A 9,948-nucleotide genomic window follows, 5' to 3' on the forward strand; every position below is an offset into this window, starting at 1 on the left:
GGTACGAAATTGTCGCACAAGGTACAAAATTGTCGCAGAAAATACGCTTGGAGCGTTCGTACATTAATAAATGTCCCCCAAGGAGTGTTTAAAGATCTTACTTTAAACAGACCACATCTTTATTTTTATAAGCCAAACCACTAATATATTGGATGGACAGTTTGACTTTTCAAACCATAAATGTCGTTTTTGAATGTTTAAATTCCTCCTCCAATGAGATGCAATCTTAAACTGCTTATCAAGCAAATAATGTTGTTTCTATAGAGCAAAAGGCTTTGATATTCTTTACCTTCTGTACTCTAGGCTACAGCTATGGGACAACCCACTACCTCCAAAAAAAGCTGTTTGTCAGTGAGGATTCAGAGCATGTGCATCCTACTCCTAAGTTTAAAATTAAAAAGGGGTGTGACTTGATCCCTAAACTAACCTTTTTTCATGGTTAGTGCAATTGCACTCTCAGCATTAGAGATGTGCCCCCCCCCCCCGGACCCCTTACAGCACTGTAAAGGTAAGCACGGGGGGGGGGGGGGCTTGTGAAAGCGACCTCAGGGCAGCAGAGAGCCAAAAATTGCCAAAGGCACAGTGCACTTGTGCCTAAATAATTGGGCAAAGATGTCATTCACATGGCAAACATCGGAATAGACACCAGACAGACTGCAAAAATATTCATCACAGCATCTGATTTATAAGTACATGTGCAGTTGCGTCCATTTTGACTAGTTGAATGCAGTTGCACTGGACACCACTGAGAGCCAGACACATTGCAATTGCATCTAATTAAGGCCCACATTGTATGCACAATAAAGCATAAATTCTGAAAAAAAACATGGCAATTGCGTCCAAAATTGCTCTTTGCTTACTGTGTCAAGGTAAGTGAATGTACCCTATGAATATAATATATGCTGTGCATAGAGCATCAAATTAACACATCACACCTTTTTATTATTTATTATACCTTGATCAAAATCCCAGTTGCACTAATTGATTTCTATTTTTAGATTAGAAGGCCTTTTAATATCTGCCAGTGCCGAGCACTAATCAGGGATCTAATGAAAAGCAAGCTCAGCAGTTGGACTCCCATGGAACAGACAGTAATTGAAAGCCAAAGGGACAGTGCCACTGCCTATTAAATTCCAATCCAACCAGTGTGCCCAGTGGAAATGTCATATAAGAAAGATCATTAAATGGCAAATTTTCTGTTGAAATATTCCGACAAGGGAACTCATTTGTAATGCAGTTATTAAGCTCTAAAGAACCTTATTGCTGAGTAAGTCCTGAATATCCTGGATTTTAGTCCTATGTTAATGACAACCTATCATATTTCAGCCCTAGAAAAAGACCAATTAAAAAAAAAAACAAAACAAAATATAATGTAAGGTTTAAAGGCAAATCCTTTATCATGCAGACTGCCAAATGTAACTCTACTTTGGATGCCAGAAATTACTTTTTCTCACATTGCCATGTCAGATTCCATTACCCATATCTGGGCAGAGCATGGGCAGCCCATCAGATTCCATTGGCTTGAAATGTTGTTGCAAGATGACAAATCAGTAGCATTAGTGTGAGATATAATGATCAGGTCAGAAAGGTACTTTTATCATGTACAAAGGAAATATGCTTTGTGGTACAATTGTTAGATATGTTAAATATATATGACATGAAAATCCAAATAGCAGTGCCCCAGCTATTGTTGCCTGCAAGTTTTCCCACAAACCACTACAATGGTTGGTAGTTACAGCTAAAAAAAAATATAAGACCTGATCTTTGTTCTTCACCCAAATGAGGGTTAAGTCTTCCTACATGTCAGGGAAACCATCTTTTTTAACTCAAGTCCTAATTGTGACACTGAAAATATCCTTTGGCTTTGCAGAACATCTGAAGTTGAAGGGCAAATTGGTAATTCCACAAGGATATTCAGAGCAGGTGGTATGCACCACCTTTGCAGGCTGCTGTCCTCGATATAGGCAAATGGTAACTGCACCTGTTAGTTTAGACAAAAAAAGTTGCCCAGGGGAAATTATTGTAACAACATAGTGGGAACAGTATTTCTTTTTTACATAAACGTTTGTTACTGCCACTTCAAGGAAAGTACATACAGTATCTTAGCATGGCTGCATTTTAATCATCCAGAACAAAAGTTCTATGAAAAGGATTTTCACAGGATTTAATGAACCATGAAACAGAACACAGTGAAGCTGCAGGGACATAGCTATTTTTGCTTCTTTTATAAACATGTGTAAAGTAGCAAAAATAGACAAAAACATTCTGATGTATAATAATAAGGAGCCATTTTACCAAACCTTTCAGTTGCTTGGTTAACAGGAGATAACTATTACATGGCCTTCTTCATACAGCTGTTAACCTTGTTTTAAGGAGTGTGTTGTCCCCATGGGAGTCTGCCTTTACAGCAGGTGAAAATACCAAGCATCCGAAAATACCTTTTAATCGAGCAAAAGTGGTTTCCCACTTTATACTGCATATAAAGAGATTATTACAATGCGGTGAACCTCATGTTATCCATTAAAAGATACTTATGCGGCCCTCAGTCATTCTCTAATTGCCAAACATATGGGTACTCAACTTGTGAAACTGCTTCTACCACCTGAGGGGTCCAGCATTTAGAAGTGACTTTTTCCTGTGTAAAGTTTTCTGGTGGGCTTGTTTAAAATTAGTATCCATAACTAATTATTAGCTAGGATTATACTACTGTTAATTTAATGTAATTCTAGTTTGCCTTATATATACTTTTTTTACAAGGAGAAAATAAGCTTTACCTTTGCTGCATGTCACCCTGGCTGCATTACAGAAAGAGAGATGAATATAAAGCTGAGTCCTACATCAGCCTTTAGTAACACTAGCACATAACTACCTCTCACAGGGATACCATCCTGGGACACTGGGATTGTAAATACCTTCTTGTCTCAGAAAGGGGAGGCTACGCCAGAATTAGTGAACTTATTTTAGTTCATTGGTAGAAGTAGCTAGAATCTGACCAGGCTGCATTCCATGAGGCCTAGAGTTCTATACTCACTTTAGAAATATATTCATAAATATCATTGTCATTTAGCAGTGAGGTTTAGTTTCTTTGTTTTTCATCTGCCTGTTTCCCCTTCAGGAACTGATTGGAGGGCATAGAATGTGGCATAATTTCTGAAGCACCACAGTTTAAAAAGCGAGGGCATAATTAACCAAGGAGACAGCCCAAAGCCAATTATAAGTAACACTGTTAAAATATAATAACAATAATATACATACAATAATAACCAAATACGCTACAGGTATGGGACCTGTTATCCAGAATGCTCGGGACCTGGGGTCTTTCCGTAATTTAGATCTCCACACCTTAAGTCTACTAAAAACATATAACATATATATATATCAATGTTAAATAAACCAAATAGCATAATTTTGTCTTCAATAAGGATTAATTATATCTTGGTTGGGATTAAGTACAAGTTACTGTTTTATTACTATAGAGAAAAAGGAAATCATTTTTAAAAAAATTAGAATTATTTGCTTATAATGGACTCTAAAGGACGTGGCCTTTACATAATTCGGAACTTTCTGGGTAATGGGTTTCTGGATAAGGGGTCCTATACCTGTATTTAAAAGAATGCCAGCACTGCAGTCTACAAAATAACAGATAAGCCTGATAAACATTTATTACAGTTGGAATTGAAATGGATGCAGTAAGTCTATTCAGGCTTAACAACATTGTGTCACAAGCTCGATTTTCCTGAAAACTTTCCTGAGGCTGATGTAGTCTGGTATTTATGCTTTTGGGGTTGGAAACAAGACGCTTAGGATCCATCAACAGGAACTTGTACATACCGGTAATATAGTGTCATTATAAGCTATATTGGCTAGCCTTAGGAAGCTGAAGTAATGACTAGCAGCACTTATAATAGGAAACACTGTTATGTCTGGTTTTTCTTTTAACACGCTTCTTTTATTGGTGTCTAAACCGAATGCTTTTTATGTGTAAGCTAATATTTCAACTGATCAGTATTTGGAGAACCACATATAGTGGGCCTTATTCAATGTGATGAAAAAAACCTACTAATCTACTAATTCTATTCAAAATTTCTCCATAGATTTCTATTATGTTTTCATCACATAAACTGTGAAATACATTTTTAGCATGGAAATTAATCTTGTCCATAATATGTTTATTTATTTACATATAATAGGAAAAATGACATTTTGTATTGTACTGCCAAGCAGACCAATGTACAGTTTATATATCACATGTGAGAGATACACACACTAAGGGGCACATTCATGAAAACGCAAGTTCGAAACCCAAATGGGACAAATTCAGATTAGATACGAAAATTTCTGAAGATCGCAAATATCACCAAAATGCTTACGAAAAAATCGTATTAGTCACAATAATATCGTATTGGCGATCCGAAAGTCACATAATTTTCGTACCGAACGATTGTAAACAGTGGGAAAACCTTTCCGAATTTTTCGCGCAAGCGTACAAAAAATTAGGTTAAAATACGCTCGGAGCGTTCGAATGAACGATCCCAGTGTTCGTGTCTTAATAAATCTGCCCCTTAATATTCTGTTTAATCACATACCTAACAACTGTTGTTAAGCTTTCCTATGCTCTCTGAAGGGGGAACCCTGATTTATTCATTATAGAATGTTGCTTTAAAATTATTATTATTATTATTATTATTATACACATTAATTTATTTTCTCTGAAGCAAATTACAGGACAATGCAACTGCTGGTTATTCTCCAGGCTGCATTAGCAATAGCAAAGCTTTACTACACCATTGTCTTCCTGAGTCAGGTTAGAATAGTTATTTAAAATAATATACAATAAAGTAAAAAAAAAAAAATATATAAAATTATAACAAAACATAACTTTATATAACATAACATGGGATACTGTCATTATCTTAGCACATACTGCTGCTTTTAGCATTAAAAAAACATAGTATAGTTAGTCATACTTCTCTCCACCATCAATGGGGTCCAAACTTTGTTATATATTCTCTGTTTACCCGTGCTTTGGCTCATAAGTTTCTCCAGAATACAGACATTGTCCCCCTTAACTTTGAATATTTGTATGTGTAAAATAATGGTTTTCAATGCTCTTGCTATAATTCGTTTTGGTGCAGTGAATATATGTCACTGTTTTCTAAAAATATTTATTCCTGAAATGTGTTTGTTAAATAGAGCCTCTGCTGGGTTCTTTCTCAAAGAAAGTCCAGTTATATTGTTAATTAAGGCATATATTTTTATCTGACTGCCCTTTGGCATTCCCACATATGTATAGAAAGGACCCAGGTTGTCGTCAGAGAGGTGAAGAGGATGGGTACCACTATGCTAGTTTTGTTTGGGACTAAATACCATTGATAAAAGACTTTCCTGGCCACCCACTTCTAGCATCTAAACTTTTGGGTGGCCTTCTCATCAGTGATTACTTACAGAAGCAAGCTCTGTCAACAGTCAACAGAGGCTACAGGGTAGAATTTTTTCCCCGACACATTTTTGTAAAGATAGCAGTTCCTCATTCCCTAGAAGATAAGTATGTCTAGCAGCTCCTGGTAAAGAAGGCAGTCATCTTGGTTCCAGTGCATCAGAAATACCAGGGATTTTATTGCCTACTCTTTTTAGTCCCCAAAAAGTTTTGGTTACAGTAATAGCATGGTTGAGGCAGGGGGAGCTGGAAATCTGCCGGAAATCTACCTGAAAAAAAAAAGAATTTTAGTAAATATGCCCCTTAAAGTGGTGTTGGATCTTTTCCATATTTCAAAAGAATGTGATATTATTGGATTTAACCCCATGTGACATAAAGGACATTTCATCCATACCATAATAAATTCCTGACATGACCCTTTATTAAGGAGTCTTGTTCAATATGGAGCCATAATGGCGCTTCATCAACCCTATGCCATTTCATTAGTTGACTTAGTTGGGCTGATGAAAACATTTTTTAAATTGGGTATGCCAAGATCACTATTGCCTTAATTCCAGGATGCTGTAAAAAAAACGAAGAAAAGAAAATTAATTTTGTTTTAAAGTGCTGTTGCCATCGGTATGACATGTAGTTTAGTCATACCTAGATAAGAAAATTATATTCATAATGTTTTTATATTATTACCATGTGTTTTTAAATTTTTTTATTCTATGCATATATAATATGAGTTGGCCTTTTTGTGCTTAAAGGGTTTATGTCATGATTTTTATGATTTTTATTTCTAAATTACACTGTTTCCATAGCAAATAATTCACTCTACCATTTAAAAATGTATTCTTGAACCAACAAATGTTTTTTTTTCTAGTTGTAATATTGGTGTTAGAACTGCTTTCAGGTAACCTATTGTTTCTCCTACTCACATGTAACTGGAGGAGTCCCAAGCTGGACTTAGATTTCTTACTATTGAATGCTATTCTGATATCTACTGGGAGCTGCTATCTTGCTACCTTCCCATTGTTCTGCTGATTGGCTACTGGGAGGGGGATGATATCACTCCAACTTGCAGCTCAGCAGCAAAGTGTTAATGAAGTTTTTCAGAGCATAGGCCTCACGTGAATTTTCTAAATTATATATAGAAAAATCTGTTTGCGTTTTTGAAAAATATATTTCAATGCAGGATTCTGCTGAAGGAGCTCTATTAACTGATGCATTTAGAAAAAAACATGTTTTCCTATGACAGTATTCATTTAAATCCCATTCTGTCTCATGGATATGATGTGCCTATCATCAATAGTTCTTCCCACCACTATAGGTTTAACTGGCCAAAAATAACTAAAATAAGTGTAGATTTCTTTTAATACCTGGGCACCAATTGCATATTAAATATCTTTGTTATAATTGCTGTATAGCCTTTCTTATTAACATAAGGAAGTTGCAACATGCTAGAATACTGGGAGTTGCAAGATCAATAACTGCAAGCCCACAAGTTAAACAGTCATCCAGACTGCTTAATATTGTGTGAGGCACCCATCTTCTCTTGCTTCAGCTCAGAGAACCGGTAATAGAATATCAAAGTAGATGTTTACCATATATTTTTTCTTTAGAAATAGTGCCTGCTGTGCAACGGCTGTGCTGTGCCTCAGTAGTAAATGTATGATGTTTTTATCAGGGATTCTCAGATTACAGAACAAAGGTTTAGCTAGAGGAATCTCATACTGTTCTGGCTGTTATTCTAGTTTCAATGAACTTTACTCTTGTGTATTTTCTTTACAATTAGGAAATCCAGCCAAGAACCAAACCAGGGGGCTCAATGAGATGTTCTGATAAATAAATAAATATATATATATATATATATATATATATGAATAGCAGAGTGCTGCACACAGGGACTTGAAAAAGAACAAAATATCTTTATTAATCCAACGTTTCAAACACTAAGGGGCTGATTTACTAACCCACGAATCCGACCCGAATTGGAAAAGTTCTGACTTGAAAACGAACATTTTGCGACTTTTTCGTATGTTTTGCGATTTTTTCGGATTCTTTACGAATTTTTCGTTACCAATACGATTTTTGCGTAAAAACGCGAGTTTTTCGTATCCATTCCGAAAGTTGCGTAAAAAGTTGTGCATTTTTCGTAGCGTTAAAACTTACGCGAAAAATGCGCAACTTTTCGCGTAAGTTTTAACGCTACGAAAAATGCACAACTTTTTACGCAACTTTTGGAATGGATACGAAAACTCACGTTTTTACGCAAAAATCGTATTGGTAACGAAAAATTCGTAAAGAATCCGAAAGAATCGCAAAACATACGAAAAAATCGCAAAATACCGATCATTACGAAAAAAACGCAATCGGACTCCATTCGACCCGTTCGTGGGTAAGTAAATCAGCCCCTAAATGTGTTCTTCTTCAGGGGCAAACCAAAAGACTGTGCACAAACACCCACCTTAAATAGCCCACTACAAAAAAGGTGCCAAAATCTAGTGAATAAGGGCCAGAAATGTTGCTATAAGTTCTGACAGCTTCATTTACATGCCAGCTATCTCTGTGAAGAATGATACAGAATATAGGAAGATATTACATTTTCTTCTAACTAGGAATAGGCCTTAAATATTTATAACTGGATCCATACCCATTTAAGGCTTATTTTAAATGCTTCTTTTAAATTATTTTGTCCATGGGATCAGCCTGATGAACCCAGAACCCTCATAATCATTTTAATTAACTCACACTTTTGTTAGCTACCTACTGCCATAGAATCAAGCTTCTTTACTAATCTGGGATTGGGCAAATTCCCTTTAGCCATTAGTTCCCATGTAGAAACATATCTGTTTTTGAGTTTGTCTGCAGAATACGTATCATTGCAAATATATACCTTCCCATTTAGTTTTTTGTTGTCTTTATTTTAAGTGAATTTTATTGGGTCAGTATACTTTGCTATTCTGGAATGTGTTAAAAAGTATAGTATTCTTTGATCTCTATAGCCTGGGGCATGGCTTACTTCCAAAATAAATTGTTTGTGGTAAAGCCAATAAATCAGTCAAGCAGCAGAACATATTGCAAAATCAGAAAAGCAGAATAATTTGCTTCAATTTAACTCTGGCCAGGTTTGGTATCCAGTAAATCAAGCAATATCATTTGCAGACTGTACAGTTACAGTATTTTAGGATATGGTATAAGATATTAGAGGTTATGTACACCAGTGGAGACGCAAGGCAAGAGCGCACATCTTAGTGCTTTTTCTAAGAGATAGGCTCTTCGATTCGGTGCATGTGACATCACTCATATGGAAGTGATGTCACACGCTACTAGAAGGGATGCTACACACATGCTGCATGCAACATCACTTTCGCACTCTGGGAGGCCTATTTAGGTTCAGTGCCTAGGGTGGCACCATATCTCAGCCCCCACTTCCTTTGACGATCAACTTATGTGCAGACGGTCCTACTGTATTGTACATGTCCCACAGATAAAGGTACCCCCATGCTACTTATATAAGACAACACTAAACTGACTGCATCTGAAAAGCTCTCTGGTTGATTCCTTTTTTCTATGGTATCTCCCTCCCCCTTAGCTTCTGCTGAATGTACTTACATAGCTGCTAAATGGAACATCTGCACTTGTCAGTAGTATCCAATTAACAATAAACTTCAACAAGTAAAGGTCCCCATACACTATAAGATCCGCTCGCTTGGCGATGTCGCCAAGCGAGCGGATCTTTACCCGATATCCCCACCTACGGGTGGGCGATATCGGGTAGCAAGTTGCTTTAAAAAAAAATAATCCGATCGTTTGGCCCTGGGGCCAAACGATTGGATTACAGTTGTGGCCATGGGGCAGTCAGTTCGGGGACCGCATCACCGAGCCAATGTGGTCCCCGATCCGACTGGATTTTCTAACCTGGCCGATCGATATCTGGCCAATTTCAGGCCAGATATCGGTGGGCCAGGCCGCTCGTTTCTGCCCATACACGGGCCGATTAGCTGCCGAATCGGTCCAAGGGACCGATATCGGCAGCTTCTATTGGCCCGTGTATGGGGGCCTTAAGACAATGAAAGCAATGATCTGATTGGTTGTTATGCATAACTGCAGTGGTGCAATTGGAAGCTATGTCTGTAAATAAACTAATGAGAGACATGAGTATAATTGTACACAGTCTTTTCACAACTAGACAGTACCTGCTGAAACCATACTGTCTAGTTTATAACCAGACAGGTGGGAACTTTATGGGAGAAAGGTTACTTAGAAAATAGGTATAATCTCGCACCTATGCAGGTAAATAGCCCCATATGAGTATACTTATGAAAGGCTGAGAACAGAGCTCTTACCAGAATTTATTTCACAGCTCTCTGTTCACATGTAGAGGATTTTTTTTAAATTAAAGAGTAAAAATAAATGTGTGTCCTAAATTTTATATAGCGAGCATAAAGCAGGGAATATTTTTGCTTTTTGTCATTACGTGCAACATTCCATTTTAGCATGATTGCATTTAGCTGTGTTTGTAAATG

This window comes from Xenopus tropicalis, chromosome 8, assembly GCF_000004195.4.
Source record: "Xenopus tropicalis strain Nigerian chromosome 8, UCB_Xtro_10.0, whole genome shotgun sequence".
Classification (NCBI taxonomy): Eukaryota; Metazoa; Chordata; class Amphibia; order Anura; family Pipidae; genus Xenopus; species Xenopus tropicalis.